The following is a 24,679-nucleotide window of genomic DNA, read 5'->3' on the forward strand; positions in this document are numbered from 1 at the left end:
TCATTGTTCTGTAATAACTTACAAAGACAGAATACAGAATCCCTGACACTTCAGAAGACACTTAACTTATCTAGGTCTAAAATATTGCTTATTTAGAGTCATACAAATAGAACATCAAAAAGGTCATGCTTATAGACATAATAATTGTTCTTTTATAAAAGATGACACCTAGAAAATTGAGAAAACTTCCTACAAATCCAGTGTCTGCAAGCATCACTGAATTGTTGACATAATCAAGAATATTCATGTCAAAATACTCCAATAAAAAATTAAAGTGTAAAATCTTTAACAAAACCGAAATTTTATTAAATGAACACATTATTTAAGTTGGTAATTCATATCAATTATTAGCATGTTTTCAGTTTATACAGATTTTTCAGTTACCCAAAGCTTACTTATGAGGGAAAAAAACACTTTCTTTTTTTAAAACACTTTCTGTCTTTTCAAAAATTTATTTTACATTTGTATTATTGATTTATTTTTAATTCGATTTATGTGTATTTATTAGTAATCACTTTGTCAGATTTTATGAGGTAGGCAGATAACGACATCATGGTCCCCACTTGCCACAAATACATGAAATATATGTTGCATTTATATTCTGTACGAAATATGATATTTCTGTCTGGAAGAAAAACCTATTGAAGAAATGGGGGAAAACAGTGCTGGATTGACAACTAAAATATGACGAAATACATAAAAACAGAAAGCAGGGGGAAAATAAACCAAAGCATTTTCCTTCCAACATCCATCTAATCTGCTTATGTTTTCTGAGGGAAGTAATTTCTGACTCCAGTGACCACAGTTGTCATAGAAAACTACATACTAGTAACAGGCCCCACACAGTGGCTCATACCTATAATCCCAGCACTTTGGGAGGCTGAGGTGGGCGGTTTCACTTGAGGTCAGGAGTTTGAGACCAGCCTGGCCAAAATGGTGAAATCTTGTCCCTACTAAAAATACAAAAATTAGCTAGGTGTGGTGGCGCGCATTTGTAATCCCAGCTACACGGGAGGCTGTGGCAGGGAATCACTTGAACTGGGGAGGGGAAGGTTGCAGTGAGCTGAGATCACGCCACCGCACTCCAGCCTGGGCCACAGTGCAGGACTGTCTTAAAAAAAAAAAAGAAAAAGAAAGAAAGAAAACTATATACTAGCATACTAGTAACAAAGGCACAGGGATCTTCTCCTCCAGATCAGGAGCTCGCAAATGTTTTCTTAAAGGTATGTGTGGTAAATATTTTAGGCTTTTTGAGTCAAGAGACAAATCAAGGATATTGTATAGGTACTTATATAACCATTTAAAATGTAGCCATTTAAAATGGCAAAAGCATTTTTACCTTGTGGGCCATACAAAAACAGGTGGCAGGAGAGATTCATCCTTTATTAAGGAATTGGAATTTCAAAATTCTTTCTTTATCAATTATACAATTGAAGTTTTATAAAAATTAAATAGGTTAGAGCAGTCTTTTAAAAAATTTAAATGTTATTTTTTTCCCCTCAATATCATTGCTTCTTGACAATAAAGTTACCACTTTAAATGAGAAAAGGATATTCAGTCTTAAATTCCAAGAAATTTTCCCCACAGGAAACTTACATTGTTTTAATTCAGAGTCAATGAGGTACAAGTCAAAAGATGAACACCGAACTGATAATAGTGGCAATGTAAACAGCAATAAGAAAGGTTAAGTAGTGGGTGGTCAGAGAATTGGATTCAATGTCAATACTTTGATCCTCTGATAACAAGATAGCTTTATTGTTAAATTAATAGTTGATATAATTTTAAAAAGTTTCAGAAGAGGGAATAAACATTTAATATTTAATGTGGAAAAAGTACATGAAGACTATCTAAATATTGAGATATGAGCTATTGGAAGGAGAATGATAAATTTGCACCCAGAAATTCTTGTGCACTATATCAACTGGGGCAAATAAGTACATTCTTTTCAAGACTGGAACATATGGGAAGCAAAGACAGTCTTAGACCATCTTTTTCTGTGCTTTTATCTTAGAAGGAACATAATTTAGCAATTTTTTTCCATTGGCATTTATAGAATTATATAGTTTTTCTTAATTAAGAAAATGAAAAAGAATTCAATATTTTTGTGTGAATCCATGTAGGTGGTAAGATATATAAACAAGACAAGAAAAGATGGTACACACAAAAAAAACACAGCCTTTTCAAGCAAATTGGAAGCTATAAAACATCATATGTCACAATTTTTTTGGTGGAATGTGATGTGCCAAGCTACTTGGATTTTTTAAAAGTCAGCCATCAACTCATTAACCAGTGTCTGCAAGCAGATGTTGGCTTAAGCTGTGGTGCTCTTTTGTGTGCTTAAGAATGTGTAGATGGATATCAGCTTTTCAAATAGAAAGTAGCTACAAAACATAAAAAATGATTTCTTTCCTCAAATTTTACTTGTCATATTATGTTACATTAGATGGTGAAACAGAATGTTAACTGTGTAATGAGACAAGGATACTAAAATGTAAAGGAGAACACACTTTTTCAGCTTAGATACATGCCATCCTTTTAGACATGGGTAGCCATTCTGAAATGATAGAAGAATTTTTGTTAAATGCAAATCAGCTGCTTGTGAATTTATAATATGAAAGTTTAACAAGTTTGAAAACTTTTCAAAACAACACAAAAGGTGCATGAGTGATACTTTGCTATTTTAAACAGAGATAAAAGACTGTGTTGGCAATGCATAGCCACTTAGCACCTGATGTTTTTCTACCAACATTAGTGTTAGTGCCCATGGCCCCTTGTTGATGTAAGCACCCCAATTTTGGGATTGCTGATGCTTTCTAATACTGTACCATGTGATTCTTTTGACAATAGTGGATATGTGGGCTTCTAGACCTCTATTAAAGTAACTGCAGTTTACCTCTCAAAAGAGAATATAACACAGGTATTTTGCAAAGCAGATAGACTGCATATTTGATTTATATTACAGTGAAAATTAATATTTATATAAAGATAAGAGAAGTTAACAAGAAAAGGCAACTGTTAATGGAAAAGTAAAAGAATGTTGGAAGTGTACACAGATGGGTGGCTGGTGAAATCACTTTTGTTTTTAATGGAATCTGTTATTCTCTGTCGTTGAATCATTCTTACGTGTGTACTAATTGATTTTTTAACTCTTTCAATGCATCTCATAATTCTCAACATCATTTAATCTGAATAATTCTGGGTTGATTCAGTCCTAAATGATTCCAGAAAGGTAATCACTTATTTTATTCTTTTAAAACCTTGTCTAGAAAGAAATATTACAAACTAATTTGGGTTAAATTCCCATCTTTCTTAAGCACTGGTTGCAGCTGTGCTCCCTGGGAAGTGAACTCTGAGACTGAGATTACATGCAAGATTGCTCTCAGAGAAGAGAAGGGAAGGGAAGATGGAGAAAGGGAAAGGGAGAAGAGGGAGGAGAAAGAAGGGAATGAATTGGATGTGAGAGCGAAGAGAGGAAAAGGAGGGAGGGGATGAAAGGTAGAAGTGGGGGAGGCAGCAGGATTGGGCAGCACAATAGGCTAAATGTTTTGTGTACCCCCAAAATTCATATGTTGAAACCTAATGCTCAATGTGATGGTATTTGGAGCTGGGGCCATGGGAGGTAATTAGGTTAGGAAAGTGGAGCCCTCAGAATGGGATTAGTGCCTTTATCAAGAGGCCAGGGCATTAGCTAGCCCTCCTTGTACAATGTGAGAATACAAGGAGAAGTTGGCAGTATGCAATCCAGAAGAGTGTCATTACCAGAGCCTGACCACAACCATGATTTCAGACTTCATGTCTCCAGAACTATGAGAAGCAAATTTCTGTGTTTTATACATCAACAAGCCTATGGTACTTTGTTGTAATAGCCTAACCGAAGACGCAAGCCGAAGGAAAAATTGTAGCTGTGACGGTGTCTCAATAACAAAGAGTTATCCCATACTTCAGTGAGGGTGCTGGATCCTTACATCCTATTCAATATGCTATGTAATATACTGCATAGTTTATACTGTACAGTGATATAGAGTTTATGCTATATACTATACTTTAGAAATTACACCAGTCAGTGGGTGCTGCTGCCCCAGGAAGGAGGCTTACAGTTAGGCAAGACTGCTCTCTGTAGTCCAGGACAGTTTCTGGAGAAGGCTAACAGCTGAGGACAGCTCTTCTAGCAACTGGAGAAACAAGTCCCAAAGTCTCGAAGGGAGATTTATACAGCTTGTCACACATTCACTATAGCATTAAAATGAGGAAGATTATTTTAATTTCTAACCTAAATTACTCCTATTAAGTCTAGATTTTTAAATTCTACCTTCTTTGAAAGTACTGAGTAGCTGTTTTTCCTTGTATAAGCTACACATTTCAATCATGATGGAGTGAGTCTACTAATGTAACTGAAAGCTGGATGAACAAGCCCAGTCCACTCCTTTCTAAGCTTTAAAAGCATTGCTCTTATGTTTTCTTGAATGCATTGCTCTTGTGTTTTCTTGAATGCACTGGCTAAATCTTGAACAACATTTATTAATTTTTTTATACCATTGTTGCAAAGATTGTAAGAATAGGACATACCACATAACAATGCTTGGAGGACACGGTTATAATTTTAACTACCTGGAGAAGGCTAGCTATTTAGTAACATAATATTTTCATTTCATAGTGAACTGTGGGCAAAGATATGTATAAGCACATTTTGGGATCATACAATAGGATCTTGGGCTTATTTAATTTAGAAACAGAGGTAGTAGATATTTAGGAGAGAATAGAAAAATTTATCTTTCTTGGATTGAATAAGAAAATATTTGATGATGTAAGAAGCAATGAGATGTTGAGTACATCAGTTCTCTGGGGCCACGCAAGCTCAGTGACCTCCGTCAAGTGACTAAAGGACACTTAATGGGAGCTAAATGAAGCTAGGGCATTTTGTTGACCCTCCAGTCATGAGACTATTGAGAAACCACTACTTCAACCCCATAATGTTTCTCTGAGCCACTGGGGGAATCAAATAAAGAGGATTTCCAGTCAATACTGTGATAGAGACATAACTTTCTTTTTGTTGTGTTAAAACCAACAGGAAATATAAGGAATTTGATGGAACCAACCTTATATTTCCAGGAAATATAAGATAGAACCAACAGTAAATATAAGGAATTTGATAGGATCAACAAAAAAAGTATAAGGTTTGGGTTAATGAAGTCTTTAGAAAAATAGCTAATGCTGGTGAATTGGGGAAGGATATTTCAGATTTTAGGCCACCTTGGACACACTAAGGATACGCATGTTCTTCAAAAATCTGCTCATATTAGAAATATTACAATTTTCAGTTTTTAAGGAACTCAGGAAAGTTCTTCCTGATTCATATGTTTAAAGAATACATAAAGTATTACCCTGTGCATTACAACTTGATGACAGCAGCCATTCTTAGGACAGTTGTTTTATGGGAATCTTCCAGTAGCAGAGATGGGTAAACCAGAATTATAAAAAATGATCCATCAAGTTATGGAGTATTTTATTGCAAAAAAAAAGAGGCTCTAAATCTGGCTAGATGAATATGTCTTTTAAAAGCAACACCTTCAAAACAACTAGACAGCTTTAAGTAGGAACTTCAAGATACAACAGTAGCATAGTTTGTTTCTCACTAAACTTGCAACTTCTTTTTTTGTTTGTTTGTCTCAGATAAGAAAATGAGGCTTTTGGTGAGGATTTGTAGAGGTTGTGCTTTCCATTCTTCTCCCTCTAGAACAGTGTGAGTGTTCAGGTAGACTCTCTGTCATTCTCCATAGGCAGAAATAAAATCGCTGATCTTGAAAAGTTGCCCTCTAAGTACTTCCAGCCAAGATTGTAAGTTATATAAATCTTGTGGAAAAGTGTGAATTTCTTCTCCAGCTACTGGAATTACCTTTGCTCCATCATAGCAAGCTTTTTTAACCCAACATTTTTCTACATCTTCGTATTTCATTATTTTATTTACTTTACACAAGTGAATGTCCATATGTTAGAGCACTGTAGAGATTTTTTTGTGCCAAAATGGCTAATAGGCAATATGATAAGTATAAACAAATACTGAGACTATAAATGGGTCCTGCCTCTAGGCCCATACAGAACACACAGATCCTTCTTTCCTACTTCTTTTCTGTGTGAATAAACAGCATTCTTAAAATTCCTAGGATAAAGAATTGAAATTTCTCTTTCTCCTTTATTGTCTAGTATTTGACTAGCCTCAGGTTTTAGAATCTGAAAAGTTGAAATGAGTCATTAGGTTTTCAGTTGAATTGGACTGAAGAAAAAACCTAATTGTACATTTTTGCAAGATTTTAAATAAATAACATCTGCTGTCTTAGCCATGGATGATTTAATTTTTTAACACGTGCTTCCACCCTTTAATTTTCTGCAAAGCAGCCACATCAATTATTAATTCATCTATATTTCCTCAAAGCGAGTCAGACTTAAGATCCTTCATAAATATTTAAGAATAGTGCTGCAAAATAAACAAAAACTTCTACTTAACTTTTAATTGCAAGTTCGAGAACCAATGCTTGCAAAAGCAACAAAAAACAAGACAAACATGATAAAAAAAAAAACAAAAACCCTGAGAAGTAAAAAAGCAGAAACTAAAAGAACAAGGAGGCTAGACTTCTGTCATTGCCTGTTTTACAATGTGAATCTCATTTACTGCACATTTAACTAATGGAATAAATGGACATGGCCAAATTTAACTCAGGCCTGATGATAGCACTTAACTTCTGATAATTCACTTTTTCTCTTCCTCTTTCTTTCACACACATTGCCACACATGGTGCACACTCTTTACCATTAATACTGAACAAGTTACTAAAATAATAAATACAGGAATATGCAAAATAGCCTTATGTAATTAAAATAATGAGGGAATAGCTCAAACTTTCCTTTCTTATTATATTAACAAGGCTTCTGAGAAAGATGCTATTATGAATTGAATTGTGTACTCCAAAAAGACATATTGAAGTCTAGCCCCCTGTACCTGTGAATATGACCTTATTTGGAAATTGGGTCTTTGCAGATGTAATCAAATAAAGATGAGGTCATGCTGAATTAGGGGGAGCCCTAATCCAGTATGCTGGTGCCCTTATGAGAAGAGGAGAAAAGCCACACAGAGACACAGAGAAAAAAATGCCATGTGACAATGTAGACAAAGACTGGAGTGATGCATCTATGAGCCAAGGAATGTCAAGGATTTTGGGCAACAACAGAAGCCAAGAGAAAGGCATAGATTAGATTCTTTCCTAGAGCTTTCAGAAAAAGTGCAGCCCCAGTGACACCTTGATTTCAGACTTCTAACTTCCAGGCATGTGAGAGAATAAATTTCTGTTGAAAGACACCCAGTTTGTGCCACTTGGTTACATAGATGCTATATGCTAATCTGTTCTTTTTGCTTTCTAATATTAAAAAGCGTAGATACTATGGATAGAATATATGTACAGTTTTAAAATTATAAAGCAAATATCCTTCTGATCACCCTCCAGGTCAATAAACAAGAATGATATTTCTGAATCCTTGGAAGGTTCTCTTATATACCCCTTTCTTATCATAGCCTACTTCTTTCCCCCACTGCCTGATAATCCTTTAGCAGCTTTTCTTTATAGTTATATCACCTATGCAATTATACTGTAACCAATATGGTTTAATTTTCCCGCTGATAAATCTTTAAAGGAGAAGATATTTAGGTGAATCAAGCTGATGAAAATGCATTTTAGAGCTTTGCTTAGGCAAATTCACACGTTACTTACTGATAAATATAAATTGAAACTACACTCTGTAAAATTATATTTTGAATAAGCATATTCATTCAGTTGATTCACTCATTGAAGACTTATTATTAACTGGGGACATACTGGGCAAACTTTATTTTTCAGGCATTTTCCAGATAAGAGATTAAAAGTAATGTCAATAATTCCACTTTAACAAAATATATAATTTAAAGCAAAATTAAATTATCTGAAAATCATACTTACTTGTTACTTATGCACACACACAAGTTTGTGTGATTTAATAAGATTGTATTATAGAACAATTGATTAATACAATGAATTTTACCAATTTATAGATTAACTTCATTTATTCATATAAACATAAGAGCATAGTTTTAGAGGTGCTACACATTTTAATTTTCATTAAGTTATTAGATTATCTAGATTTGCTTAGTTACTGAATTTGCCCAGTCTATGCATATTAATTCTTCTTGGAATTTCCATGTATTTACTGTTAATAGAAAATATACAAGTCTTTTTTTGATTTTATAGACTGCTTAATATAACACATGTTTAACTATTACAAAGTGTTAGATATAAGGAGGTAAAGGGATTCAAATGAGTTTTTTATTTGGTAGTAAAATGCTTGTGAATAGGAGTCTGTCAGATGTTTTAGAAGACACTGGAACACAAGTGTCTCCTGCTTTTCAAAAAGCTTATGGTTCCCAGAAGAAAAGAATGGGTTGGCTAATGACTATAATATAATATAATATGATGCATTCTGTAGTCCAGGAAAACTTGAAGTGGATCTAGCTCAAATATGAAAGTGATGAGACCAGGTGCAGTGGCTCATGCCTGTAATCCCAGCACTTTGGGAGGCCAAGGCCAGTGGATTGCTTGAGCTCACAGGTTCGAGACATGCCTGGGCAATATAGCAAAATCCTGTCTCTATAAAAAATACAAAAATTAGCCAGGCATGATGGTGCACACCTGTAGTCCCAGCTACCCAGGAGGCTAAGGTGGGAGGATTGTTTGTGCCCAGGAGGAGGAAGCTGCAGTGAGCTGAGATTGCTCCACTGCATTACAGCCAGGTGATGGAGTGAGACCCCATCTCAATTAAAAAAAAAAAAAAGGAAAAAGGAAAAAGAAAGTGATGAATACCTGGAGAGAAACAGATTTGTTCCCATGGGAAATGGCATATATAAAGCCATTGTTGAGTATTGAAGGGCGGGAGTTTGTAGGCAGAGAATCCCAAGGTCAAATAAGGGCAAAGTGTTTGGCCTGTATCAAATTTGTTTTTAATGTCAGGAAATAAATCTTAATAATATTTATCTCTAGATATGTATTATATTACGTTTGTGCCAGCTTTTAATTAATCTTGGAAAGTTATCAACTTCATATACTTATTGATAGATTATAATTTAGTTAACAAAACATGTCACTGGCGAATATGATTCAGTTGACATGCTCACTATTACAGGCATTTATTTCCAGATTCAAAGTTCCTGATACTGCACATTATCAACTGCAAATTATTTCTTTAAAAAATTTATGGCCGGGAGCACTGGCTCATGCCTGTATTTCCAGCACTTTGGGAGTCCGAGATGGGCAGATTACCTGAGGTCAGGAGTTCAAGACCAGCCTGGCCAACATGGTGAAACCCCATCTCTACTAAAAATCCAAAAATTAGCGGGCATGGTGGCACATGCCTATTATCCCAGCTACTCGGGAGGCTGAGGCAGGAGAATTGCTTGAGCTCGGGAGGCGGAGGTTGCAGTGAGCCGAGATCGTGACACTGCACTCCAGCCTGGCTGACAGAGCAAGACTCTGTCTCAAAAAAAAAAAAAAAAAAAAAAAAATTTCATGGGACATTTTACTACTTTTAAAGGATTACATAGTTCAGTTTCTAATATAAGAATTAAATTGAATGCTTCCTTACAATTTAGGATAGGCCAATATATGCTAGAAATTTTGTTCAGTGTAATTATCAAAGATGTTTATTCTTTTTTAAGTTTTGTTTTTAATTGACAAATAATTTGTATATTTATGGGATTCAGTGTGATATTTTGAAACATTTATACATTGTAGAATGATCAAGTCAGGCTAGAATATCCACATCTTAAATATTTATCATTTCTTTTTGTGGTAAGAACAGCTAAAATCCTCTTTCTTAAAATTTTTAGCTATTTTGAAATGCATTAATAATTATAGTCACCGTGCTGTACAATGAAACACCAGCTCATACTTCTCCTAACTGAAACTTTGTACTCGCTAACCAATGTCTCCCTTTCACCCATTCACCCCTCCCATAAAACTAGCCAATGAAAACCATTATTCTACTCTCTACTTCTATGTGTTTGACTTTCTCCCTTGATTTTTTTTTTTTTCTGGCTTTTTTCTTTTGGTATTGTGGTAATTTTGCTGTGGGTTGTAAAAATGTCCCTAGATAGCAGTTTCTTGGAACTTTATGAGTTTACTCAGTTTTCATGTTAATTTTTCAACTTGAAATTTCCACACAACATTAATAGATTCAAATTACACTAATATATTCAAATTTTACAGCTAGGATGGCACAGGCTCAGAGGTTGAATTTTTCCAATTAGACTCAATCCACACAGTACCCATCTCCTCCTCCTCTTGCCTGACACTGGATTGCCTAAATGAATAGCTGTTTTCAATATCATTACACTCAGATGCAGCCTTTCAGATTTCTTTTTATGCATGGTCTTACATCTTGCTTTCTATCATGCACAAGTCCAAGTTTACTCTGTTCCCACGTGAGTGGTCAACTTCCTTGGGCCAATATCTAAGTCCCTTTGGCCTGCTGAAGGATTAGTTAGTGTATTCTGTATTCTGGCCTTGACTCCTTTCTTTCTTCATTTGCAGAGACTTCTGTTATTTAATTAAAGCTTGACAACATTGTCAATCTTTTGGTATGCTTTATAATTTCTGCATTTTTGTTGCTGAGGACTAAGAAGGGGGAAAAAGAGGGCCTATTTGTTTAAATTGCTAAATTACTAGAACTAGAATTAGATTTTTTTTGGATAAGAGTGTAAGACAATTTGGAGATCTGAGATAAGTACCAAAGGATGACGGCAGAAGGATGGGGAAGGAGTGGCGAGTTGGAGATCAAGGAACCTTGATTGTGCACAGACGTGTAAGAGCCAGTAAATGAAGAGGTGCTGCTGGAAAAGGGAAACAGAAGATTCAGGAGACTGGTGTCACAAAAACTGCAGGGGCAGGAGATTTCACGAAAGTTTTAGGATATTTAACATGTAGCATCCCTATCTGGTAAAGTTTAGCATCACAGGGAAAAAGCTCATTGGCTTTGGCACTTAGTCATTTCCAGTCTTCTTCCTCTCAGTTGGCGGCAACCCCATCAGGTTGCTCAGTCAAAAACCTTGGTGCCGTCCTTGACTTACCAACCTCTCTCACAAGATCAATATCTAATTCATCAGGAAATTCTGTTTTCTTGGCCTTCAAGATATGTCTGCACTTTGACTACTCACCACTACTAATTTAAAATTGCAAACTGAATATCTCCCCCTCCCACTCTCAACAATTTCAATATTGGTTACCCAGCTCTCTTATTGTTCCATAGCATTTTTCATCTCCAGAATCGTGGATGGCATCCTCATTTATTACAGTGATTGCTTACTGCCTGTCTTCTCTCACTAGACTACTAGTCCCATGAGGGCAGGGTTCTCTGCTGTGTTTTAAGGGCTTAGAGCACCTGTACCTGGCACGTAGTAGTGACTCAATAATTGTTATATAAATGAATTGTAATCTTGTTGTATATTTAACTAAAATTTCATTTGAGCAAATTTTAGTTAAATATATAACAGACTCCAGTTAGAGCTATATAGTTGGAGCTGCATGTTTTAGGCATGTAAGCCTTATTCAATTCTACTTTGAATATAATTAATATTTTAGTAAAAATTTAATCTCTTATTCTATTATAGGAATTCTGTGCTCAAGAATTTTTGCAACCATCAAATCCTAGAAATTAGAGTCCAAACATTACTATCAGATACCATTTTTACCTTATAAACTAATTAAAGATTTTAGCCAAACTTCTAAATAGTGAGATTTAAAACATTCATAAGGAATTAATATTCTAGCATTTCTTCTTCACAAAGTACTTACCCAGTGAACAAAGAAATTTCAACTTACCAAAACAACAAAATACTGCATATATTTGAGGATTCTTCCAACTGGAGCTAAACAGTTGGAACTGTATGTTTTAGGCATGTAAGCCTTATTCAATTCTACTTTGAATATAGTTAATATTTTAGTAAAAATTTAATCTCTTATTCTGTTATAGGAATTCTGTGCTCAAGAATTTTTGCATCCATCAAATCCTAGAAATTAGAGTCTGCACATTACTACCAGGTACCATTTTTACCTTATACCCTAATTAAAGATTTTAGCCAAACTTCTAAATAATGAGATTTAAAATATTCATAAGGAATTAATAATCTAGCATTTGTTCTTCACAAAGTACTTACTCAGTGAACAAAGAATTTTAAATTTACCGAAAAAACAAAAGACTTCATATATTTGAGGATTCTCAGTATGTCCTTCAGGTGGGAGCTAATCATAATTCCAAAACAAACAAACACAAATGCCATAGTCCCAAGTGCTGAAATTCCAAAAGATCAAAATACTGAAAATATAATTCTAAAAAAATTTTAAAAATTTTATTTACACTTTTAAAAGGGGATTTATTTGAGAAACATAAAAACACAACAAAACACTTTCTAGGCCATTTTACATAAGAAAATAGGCAATAATAACATGCATATTTTTGCAAGCATTAACACTTTGGCATACTAATGACAGTTGCATGGGTATAACAGTTATAAGCAGTCAAGTTGTATTCATATAAATAGGTCAAAAGTGAAATATATACTATGGTTGGTAATTACGTGTGTCCAGCTTTATAACTTTGGTCATATGAAACATAATGACAGACAACATAAATCTTGTCTTAGCGAGACTGATGGAAAACCATGATGAGTTACTGTCACAAATGTAATCACCCAAAGAGTCAAGATCTCAAGAAATTGTATCTTTCACAAATGCAGATCTACAAAAAGGACATTTCTTCATTTAGTGAGGAAATTTCAACATTTCTATATAAATGTGCAGTGCTTATACATAAAGTCAACATTGTGATAATGCACTTTAATGGAATCAAATTTGCAGCATAAAACAAATTAGAACTCTCTAAAAGTCTCCACACAATTTAGATCTCTAATATGGGATATGATGTGAAGATGAAATACATAGCATAACAAATTGGCGCTATGTGTGAAGAGGTAGAAGTTATATGTGATTGGATAATTTGGCTTGGAGGACTTCTTGTATTTTTCATCTGTGTTTTTACTTCTGTGATCTGTATTTGGGCAGTGGTTGTGGTCTACAAATTTTGTAAGTATATGCAGTCCATCTGAAAGTCTGATTATTGCTTGGCCTTTGCAATTAAGGGATTTTCAGCTTTTGCAGCACCAATAATAATTAGCTTTTAAACTTTTATCTTTCACTATTAAGAAGCCTCATACACTTAACTTATCACAGCCTTTTTGTGAGGGAACAATTTCACAGATCTCTTCCACTGTGTTGTAAGGAATACAGTAGCAGGAATGATACTTGGCTTCCTCAACGCCAAGTGTGTATTAGTAACGGATCTTCAGAGAGACTCAATCAATAGGATATGTATATAGATACATGAGAGGGGATTTTTAGAAGAATTGGCTAACATCTTTATGGTGGCTGAGAAGTCATAGCGCAGGTCGTCTACAAGTTGGAGACCCTGAGATGCTGGTAGTGTGGCTCAGTCTATGTCTAGTAACCTCAGAACCCAGGAAGCTGGTGTAAGTTTCAATCTGAGGTCAAAAGCTTCAGGACCCAAGAAACAGCTGGTGGAGGTCCTGGAGTCCAAAAGTCAGCAAACCTAGAATTCTGATGTCTAAGGCGGCAGAATAAAAGTCTTTTCAGTTTGGGAGGCTGAGGTGGGTGGATCACCTGAGGTCAGAAGTTTGAGACCAGCCTAGCCAACATGGCGAAACCCCATCTCTACTAAAAATACAAAAATTAGCCAGGTGTGGGGACACGTGCCTGTAGTCCCAGCTACTTGGGAGGCTGAGGCAGGAGAATCACTTGAACCTGGGAGGCAGAGGTTGCAGTGAGCTGAGATCACGCCACTGCACTCCAGCCTGTGGGTGACACAGTTGGACTCTGTCTCAAAAATAATAATAATAATACTAGTAAAAAGTATTTTCAGTTATCAGAGAGAGACCAATTTACCCTCAGCATTTGTTCTCTCCAGGTCCCTGTCTGATTGAATAATGCCTACCAACTTTGAGGGCAGGTCTTCCCTGCCTAGTCCACTCAGATTCACACCCTAATCTCTTCTGGAAATACCTTCACAGACACATGCAAAATAATGCTTTACCAGGTTTCTAGGCATTCTTTAATCCAGTCAACTTGACACCTAAAATTAAGTCCACAGGTTGGCGCACTGTCAATTTAGCACTGACATGTAACCCCTTAAACCAAGCTTGTCCAACCTATGGCCCATGGGCCACATGAGGCCCAGGATGGCTTTGAATGTAGCCCAATGCAAATTGATAAGCTTTCTTAAAACATTATGAGAATTTTTGTGATTTTTAAAAAAATCTCATCAGCTGTCGTTAGTGTTAGTGTATTTTATATGTGGCCCAAGGCAATTCTTCTTCTTTTAATGTGGCCCAGGGAAGCCAAAAGATTGGACACCCTTGCCTTAAACCATACTTATTTCCAAATAAAGACAATAACAAGTTAATAGCTCTACCTAACATAATGCAACTATTCTGTGACTGTGAATTTCAAGATTTTAGACATTGGGGATTTTAGACTTTAGAAATTTTGATCTTTTGAGATTTCAACATTTGGGATTATGGCATTTAGGATTGTGTCTTTTGGGATTATAATCCAAACCCCCTTTGGGCAAACTCGTTTAACACACATTCTCATAAGTCTGTATATATTTAAATAAGGTTGTGACATGAGTATACAACTTTTCGTTGAATAAAGATACAAACTGATTCCCTTATATCAGCAAGTCATATAGATTCTCTTTGTCAGAAGATATTTACAATTTTAATTTTTTGCTTTATAAATTCTAGTAAGAGCTTCTAGCCTTTCTTGGCTGTGAGTTAAAAAACTGACCTCATAATTCCTTCCTTCCTTCTTTTCATTCTTCCATATGTCTTTTTTCTTTATTTTGCTCTTCTGCCCCCCACCATCTTCAGTCCACTCAATAGCCAGTTCCTACTCTAAAAACAGCAAATGGAATTACAATAAACTAATATACTTAACTTGTCCTGCAGAGTCCACTGCATCTTTTGGTTCATCATTATTTTGTGCGTAGAGATTTTTGTTTTTTCACCGAATATAATTGCGTTGACTTCCTACCAAGTGGTTTAATTCTCAATTCTTTCTCACACATCTCTTTCTTACACATTTAGAAGTTGAGCCCACACCCATTCTCTAATCATCACAGCTGACGTTCATTTGCTGTTCTCTCGTTATTTCAATCATTTGCTTCTTGGGTTTTAGAGTCTGTTCATTTTTTTTTTTTTTGCTTGACCAAAAGAGACTAGAAGGCTGTGAGTTGTGGCTCTTCTTACGAATTGCATGTGCTTAGTTTACTGTTTGTATTAACATCTCACCTGGGAGGCAGAGACACATGAAAACAAGATTCAGAGCTCTAAGGACATTACTGATGATGCAAGCTGATACAGACAGGAAAATCAACAGAGCCCAGCAACATCAAAGCAGCACTTGCTCTTTGGTCATTTAGGAATTGAATCAAGAATACCTAATGTTAAATGACGAGTTAATGGGTGCAGCACACCAACATGGCACATGTATACATATGTAACAAACATGCACATTGTGCACATGTACCCTAAAACTTAAAGTATAATTAAAAAAAAAGAAAAGAAAACCTTAAAAAAAAAAAGAAAACAATGGGGTCTCATTTTCCTTTTCATTACAAGTTTTACGAAAAAGTTATATGAACCAATATTGATAAATATTGAAAATACAGATTGATTTTCAAAGTTTGACAGGAAAATACAGAATCTTTTTCTGGCTAAAAGCAAACCAAGTGACTCAGTTTGAAAATGGCCTGAAGAGAGGGTGCTGTCTTTCTCCTTCTCCTTTTCCTTCTTCCTCCTTCTTCTCCCTCTCTTTTTCTTTTGCCTCCATTCACTTTTCTTTGTCTTCCATATCTTTTAATCTTTTGCGTTAAAAGAAACTATTTAACTGAATGAGATGAACTATGTTCTATTTGGATAATTTGGCATTTTGTACTTTTTATTTTATTTTCTTCATGAAAATTTTAAAATGATTTTAGCCTGCAAATAAAGATTGCATTGTCCCATTTTCTTGACATATAGTAAAGGTCAACAAAATAAGTGTAACTATTAAGTTTTCATTGGCTTTCAATATAATTTGATTACAATGATAAACAGAGGTGCTAAAAGTTATAGTTAACATAGTAGCTTCTATAATTCAGTTTTATTTTTATGAGAAATAAAAAGCAAATAGAACAGCAGATCTTTGTGTGCACACAGTAGAGAAAGAGCACATTTAAAAAATTTTTCGAAGTATAAATACAGAAAACACTTATGAAACTTAATATAATTACATTATAATTTCCAAAATTATGCTATTCCTCCAACTATGGTGATTATGTTGTGGGAAACTGATAATGGCTACCAAATTCTCTTGTTTAATAAAACCAGAATAATGTTAATAATGATTTTTTAAAATCATTAATTGTATCCACAATTCAAAATAGTAATCTTTATATCAAATAACAACTAAAAAGCCTAGTCTAAGGATGTATTTTATGAGACAGAAGAGATCAGATTTTTCTATTCTCTATACCTTTTCTTCATATCTTATTTTGCTGATAGTGAAAAAGAAGCAGAGTGGGAAACTAAAATTGAAAAAATCTGATTTTTGGAAAGTCCTATTTTGCAAATCAAATTAATTAACATAGGTTACTTCAGATTATATCAGAATTGCCATAGCTCCCAATAAGTTACTTTTTAAACTAGAAAAAAGCCACTCATTGTAAGAAATAATAGTAATAAGCTTATGTGTTTTAGATCCTTTTTTGAACTTGCTCTCCCCTTTGTTATACAAGAATTGCACACAAAAGAGGGAGAAAAAAGTAACAAGACAGCATTGCCAGTCCTATACTTTGTCCATGTGCTAATATCTGCTGATGAATTCGAAGAAAAAGGTAGATTTGACTGTTAACATGAAACTCTGACTGAAACCAAGCCAGAAACAAAAACCAAGTTATGACATCTGTATTATTTTCATTATCAATATCTGTGTAAATCAGTTAAGTACTTTAGTCCTTGAGCCATTTATAATGTAGTAGTCTGTATTATTTATCTTTATTTTGTTGCTATAATAAATACTTCTCTTATCATATTTAGATATTGAAAATAATAAGTCTTAAGTGGTGTGTATAAGCTGTATATGACTGAAGTAAAGACAAGCAAATCTCAGAAACAGAAAATAACTTTTAGGGAGGGGATGGGGTTAAAAGGTACACAAAATATGGTGTGTTTTAAATTTTTTTCTCTTCTTATATCTTCTTGCTTTAATGTAGTTTTATGTTTATTTTTTTGTGACTTTATTTTAAAAAAAACAGCTGATGTGTTTTTTATTTTCCAACTTAATTGCTCCTATAGGCTTTGCTGCAGAAAAATAAACTTAAAAAGCAAAACTTCAGGCTTGTTCTAATTTCTTTTTATTCTCCCTCTGTGTAAATCCAAGTCACAGCCCAGAAAATAGTACAAAATTATTTTCTTTTTCTTCTGAAACTCATTACAGTACATTCACAAAATGGTATATTTAATGTTCCATTGTTATTTCCACAATATAATTTGTTAATCAAAGATTATGTTGGTTATATTTTGTAAAATAATCTTTGTTTTGCTTGAAAAACTCCAATTTAGATTATTCATTTGAAAATGATCATCATGACTAAGAATAAAGTACTTCTAGGCTGCTTGGAGATGTGTGCAGCATGTGACTGTATGTGTAAGTTTTTGTAACTTTCTACACTTCTTTAAAATCACCTCGTTGGTACAAATATATACATATATACATGTGAGAAAACTAACCTGCTGTTCAGGTGCTGCTCTTTAATCAACAGAAATAGTCTGGTAAAAAACTTGCTAAGTTTATATAAATATAATAATACTTTTGTCATTTAAAGCATGAGTAATTTGTGTAACAAAAAACATAATTTAGCCGATCATGCAATTAATCTTGTATTGAAATCTCTGTGCTGTGGATGCAAAGGCCAAGGATTCTGCCCTCAAGGAGCTCACAGTCTAGCAGAGGTCTCAAAAATACACATAACTGGCTGGGTGCGGGGGCTCAGGCCTGTAATCCCAGAACTTTGGGAGGCCAAAGTGGGCGGATCACGAGGTCAGGAGATGGAGACCATCCGGGCCAACATGGTGAAACCCCGTCTCTACTAAATATGCAAAAATTAGCCAGTTGTGGTGGCAGCGCCTGTAATCCCAGCTACTCGGGAGGCTGAGGCAGGAGAATCGCTTGAACCCGGGAGGTGGAGGTTGCAGGGGGCTAAGATGGCGCCATTGCACTCAAGCCTGGTGACAGAGTGAGACTCCCTCTCAAAATAAATAAATAAATAAATAAATAAATAAATAAATAAATAAATAAATAAAAATGCACATAACTAATTGCAAAACAACTAAATAAGTGGTATTAATGACAGGAAAATGAGCAGTTCTGGAGTGATTGTGCTTCTTCTTTGGGTGTCAAGTGTCAGAAAATTGCATAAAGATTGTAACATTTCAGAATTCATATGAAGAGAGACAAGGAATTGTTTACCCAGAAAGGGAGTAGAAGGACACGACCAGTCACAAAATGCAGAGAACACATGGGATTTACCGTTAATCTCCTGACTCTTAAACTTGCATGTCTCTCACTTGCATGGACTCCTTCCTAGGCTCTATAGCTGTTTGCATTTCTCATTTTGTATTTTTTAAAAGCACCCCCTTCCAAATTGTGCAAGCTTCATTTTCCACAAAAGTCAGATTCTCCCTTAGGATATGCATGGTGTGGAAGAGAGAAAAGGCATGTTCACACAACCACAGTAGCCTCTTTTGGCTCTGCGGTAGAAGATGAAGCTGAATGCTGACATCTCGAACTGAATTTTAGCAAACAGGGATCACATTCTTCATTGTCTCCAAAGCAAATGTTGAAATTGATTTCCTCAATTTTTGTTGTTCAGTGTTGTCTGCAGAGGAGGCAGCATGGCAGGGTTCATAAAGCTAAGAGAAAGAAGTTCAGGCCATTTCTAATTCTTTTTTTTTAAATTTTTTTGTAAGGGAGCAGCTGAATATGAAATAGTACAGTAAGATATATTTTTATTTTATCATTTCACCAACACCACTCATTAATTAATTCATTCTTCTAATATTTATTGAATGCTTCTTATATCTTAACTCTCCTTATTTTTCTATTGTGCCTAGAGCATTTCAGCCTTTTCTATTTTATTGATGTTTATCAGCATTTGCAGAAGATGTAGGTTAGGAAAAAAACATATTTAATTATTAAGAGAAACCGTGCCCTGCTTGATTTTGCTTCTTTTTCTTGAATGACAATATTTTATTCTCCCCACACTATATTTATTTTCTCAACCAAGTCCTATGATTACTTTCAGACTGAACTCAAATGACATCCTTAATGAAAGTTCTTTAACTCTTTCCCAAGAGAATCTTTATTCCATGTTTTAATAATTTTAGCTCTTTAGTTATTGTTTGAGACCCTTGTCTATGTGTCTAGGGATAATTGTCCAGCTATTTTATATGTGCATATCTTGTCTTCTCTCCCTTTAAAAGGTGGAACCACTGTCTATCTGTACCTTTCTTGTCTGGCACAATGCCTAAAATCTTTTAAATGATAATTAAGGAGTGGAAGGATTTACCTCTTAAACACTGAATAAAACCTAGGGCTATAGGAAGGTTCGAGATAACCAAGTGTGAAAACTTCAGGTAATATTTTATTTTTTCCTAAATAAGAATATTGAGGAGGTGGCACAGTTGAACAAATGGACGAGTTAAGTGACATGAAAAAGCTGTGGGGAGTTGAACCAGATGTTATGTAAATAACTGAATTTCTTATGCCTCAATTTTTCTATCTTTATTGTAGTCTCTATCACAAGGCTATTAGCTTCAAGAATCTTGCTGGAAAATTCTAACAATATTTAGTTTTTAAGTTGAAATTTTAGGACTGACTCACTACTGTGATTTTTTTAAACCTTCTTGTCTACCTCCTTTATTCTACCCTAAATCACCAAATAGACAGGTTATCCCACAGTTCACTGACCTTTTATTCACCCTCTAAGAGAGTAAAATTGTCCAGGAGTCCAGTAAACAATATTTCTGAATTACTTGTAGAAACAGTTTCCTCTCAACCATGATGGGCAAGATGCTCAAATTTTAAAATGAATTTTCTTTGCTCCTATGTGTTTTGGATTGAGGAGGCATTAGTAAATCCTTGTCCTTCAGTGTCCTTATCCTCATGACAATGCTAGAGCTTTCTAGTCCTTTATCTTGGAAAGAAAAACTATTTTTAATGCCAAAACAATAGAAAATTTGTCTTTAAATGATTCAGGGGAAAATCCAGAGAAAGAGTTGTCCATTTATAGGAAATCAGAAAAAATAGTGCCTATCAAACTATATTTCATTCATAAACTATTTAAAGAATCTAATTTTTGTTTATAATAAGGCCAAGTTTCACTGAAAATTCCTTCAGCTTTTGCTTTCTCTGCCTCTGAGTATGCTTTTCATTGAGAGTGTGCTCACAGAAAACAGGAGAGAGAGAGAGAGTGATTTTAAAAGATGAATACTTACAGGTAGCTTGGATGTGAGAAGATAGGGTATTTATGAAGGAAAAATTGATAATCTGATAATCTGTTAATGTACTGCTTTGATGCAACTCACAATCCCATTATATTCTATTCTATTCTACCATGTTTGAATCCATCACACACAGTCTTACCCCAGTCTCAAGGTTGGCTGTAGGACAACTGCTTTGAACTGATGTCACACAGGAGATCAGCTATTTCTCACTGCGGTTCCCCATGGTCACCTTGCAGGGAGCTTGTTTATTACTCCACTGTGGGGCAGATTGGCTTATCATTACAAAATCAGCCTAAAATAGTGCCCAGATTCTGCTTTATGTCATCCAATAGTAGAAATTTCCACACTTCCAGGTGGGATATCTGAAGAATGGAATCAATATCTAGATACAGGAATAGACATTAAAATGAATTTTGGCTTAGATCATAACATAATGAGGTAACTTTCCTTCCAAGGTTTGCAATTGAATGCAGTTATTATGAGTATGGTGAGAAGAAGGAAAAAAAATGTGTCTGGGCTTTTTTGCTGGTTTTTGTTCTTGAAAAATTGAAAATACTGATTTACCATTTTCTTCCTTTTTTTTTTTTTTTTTTGTAAAAGCAAAAAGGCCTTTGTAGTTGAAGTACTGGTGACCTTTCACAGGAATTATGCAGGCAGCCATGGAGGGCTGTTCTAATGGTGATGCTGTGGTACAATCAGTTTTACTGAAGAAGAGCCCTCTGGGCTGCAGGGTAACTAGCTTAATAGCTTTTCAAGAGGACAAATCTGATACAAGACTTTAAAATGCACTTTAGGTATTTAGTATTAAATGGGCAGATAGGGGGAACTCTAGAGGATGCACAGAGGTGGATGAAGACATACTGCAAATACAAGCTGTTACAACCTGTTGCCCTCTCACCTGCACAGAGACTGCCCTGCTTTACAGCCAGTTTGGGTCTATGACAACAGGCAATTTTTTTTCTCAATGCTTCTAAGTCCAGGGCACTCTGTGTAAAGCTAGTTGCTTCAGAAATACATCTGCTTTCTCTTTGTTTTACTTTTTTAAAAAATTGTTCTCACCCTTTTTTCACTTCCCTTGGTTAAAATATCCTTGAACATCACCAGTAGAATATCAAAGGATGACTCTACCTAGAGCTTAGAGAGTTTGTTCAGCCATTATCTCCATTGAAAGGAGCCAGGAGTTAATGCTCTGAATGGTGCCTGTTGAAATGCAGTTGTAACTGTGATTCTGGTATAAAATAATGTTTAACGACATCTCCAACCTTGGTGTAAATGTTGATTTGTGTAGGTGAATTTGGGAGGACATAATAACATTGCACTCAAGGACCCTGATCCTAGAGTCAAAATCACCTGGGTTCTGATGCCAGCTCTACCTCTCTGTTTTAGGTCCATTTAACTTCTTTAAGCCTTAGTGCCCTCACGTGGAACTTGGGACTCAAAATTATATCTACCTTATAGTGTTGCGATAATTAAATGAAATATTTTAAGTGGCTAGCACAGAGCCTGACACATAGTAAGTTCTCAATAGATGATTAACCAAAAATGTTTTCTATTTCTTAATTATTTTATTGGGCAACTTCACTATCATTGTTTGGAACTTAATTTTTTTCATTATTTTCTTTTATTATGAGAGAAGCATGCTTCATCATTTGGTATGAATTGATATTAATTAAAAGAAAAAACAAAAATGTTTGACTGATTTCTAGTATAGTGGAGGTAAAGTAGATGAAGGTGCATGAGCCAGTAATTCATTCTAGAATCAATTTAGAAGCCGCCTGCTCTTGGACTGGAACATTCTAGAAGAAAGAGGATAGCTCAAAAGCCACAAGCCAAGTTTAACATTGGAGGACAGTTTCGGGGAAGGTGTGAAAGGCAGTCAGAGAAACAGAGACAGAGAAACAGAAAATTTTCATACATAAAGGGAGACATGAGGCCCAGTATTGGAAGTACTATATTTCCTCCTGAAGCTGTGAGGAAGTATGATGAGAATTATTTATTCATTCAGCAAACATGTAGCAAGTGTTACTAAACATGTAGCAAGTGTTACTGTTGACTGTTTTCTGCTCTGTGCTAAATCTGAGATACAAGGGCAAGCAATGGTCCCTGCCTATCAGGAAGGCAGATTGTATAACTGTATTAATTATAGATTAGTATATTTCTAAGTAAATTTACGATTTTGTTGGAAGGAGTGAAGGAGGTACTGAGAGAATGATTCTATCACATCAGTAAGAATAACCAGAGCATTGTCAAAACTATTTTTAAAATGTAAATAATGATTTTTCATAACTACAAACACATTGCAGTATTACAATGATTTAAACAATTTGGAAAGGTTGTGAAAATAAGGATCAATAAAAAAGAAGAGATAGGAGGCAGGATTATCAGAAAGTTGTGGCTTTGATATCTAAAGAGACCAGCATTGTGATATAGTGTCAGTGAACAAGAGTTCTAAAGCATCTGAGTGAAATTTTAAAAAAAATAGGCCTCTGTATTAAGAAATCTCACTCACTCTGATGTCAATCAGTGAGCATTTTTTAGAATTTAAGAGAAAGCTTTTGAATACATAGAGGTGGGTGCAATTTTTTTCTTTAAATGTACCTATTGTAGCAAAAAACTTATGGAACATCTTATCCTAAATTGTCACTCATCAAGTTAAATAAGTTCCTCATAAACTTAATCAGGAAATTTTGGTTTTGCTTTTGACAAAATAAATTATTGTGTCCCTTTAAAATTAAATATGATAAGTAATATATTTTTTAATTTTTTTATTTCCATAGGTTTTTGGGGAACCGGTGTTACATGAGTAAGTACTTTAGTGGTGATTTGTGAGATTCTGGTGTACTCATAAGCTGAACAGTATACACTGAACCCCATTTGTAGCCTTTTATCCCTCACCCGCTTCTTACCCTTTCCCCTCGAGTCCCCAAAGTTAATTGTATCATTCTTATGGCTTTGCATCCTCATAGCTTAGCTCCTACTTATGCGTGAGAACATATGATGTTTGGTTTCCATTCCTGAGTTACTTCACTTAGAATACTAGTCTCCAATCCCATCCAGGTTGCTGTGAATGCCGTTAATTCATTCCTTTTTGTGGCTGAGTAGTATTCCTTCGTTTCTTTATCCACTCGTTGATTGATGGGCATAAACATGATAAGTAATATTTTATGACAAAAAACATTGGCACATTATAGAATATACAATATATAAAGGACATACTTGTGGGTGATGGCAGAGTCAAAAAGCATCATATATGGCCCTGTAGTCACACTCTGAGGAACGGAGGCAAGGAAAGGCACTTACAAGACTTAGGATACAAGTATATCTGCTTCAGGATACTGGTAGCCTCTCCATTTTGAACAGTGCAGTTATTAACTTAACTCCCGCCTGGGTCTCTGACAGCTTTGTTTAAAATTATTCGTCTCCTTTTTTCCTGTTTGACCTCATAAACCCTCATGTAGAAATTATGATGGGCAATTTCTTTTTTTTTTTTATCTTTCTTTTTTTTTTTAATTTTATTTTATTTTTATTGATCATTCTTGGGTGTTTCTCACAGAGGGGGATTTGGCAGGGTCATAGGACACTAGTGGAGGGAAGGTCAGCAGACAAACAAGTGAACAAAGGTCTCTGGTTTTCCTAGGCAGAGTGTTTGTGTCCCTGGGTACTTGAGATTAGGGAGTGGTGATGACTCTTAACGAGCATGCTGCCTTCAAGCATCTGTTTAACAAAGCACATCTTGCACCGCCCTTAATCCATTTAACCCTGAGTGGACACAGCACGTGTTTCAGAGAGCACAGGGTTGGGGGTAAGGTCATAGATCAACAGGATCCCAAGGCAGAAGAATTTTTCTTAGTACAGAACAAAATGAAAAGTCTCCCATGTCTACTTCTTTCTACACAGACACGGCAACCATCCGATTTCTCAATCTTTTCCCCACCTTGCCCCCCTTTCTACTCCAGAAAACCGCCATCGTCATCATGGCCCATTCTC

Source organism: Pan paniscus, chromosome 5 (assembly GCF_029289425.2).
Source record: "Pan paniscus chromosome 5, NHGRI_mPanPan1-v2.0_pri, whole genome shotgun sequence".
NCBI lineage: Eukaryota > Metazoa > Chordata > Mammalia > Primates > Hominidae > Pan > Pan paniscus.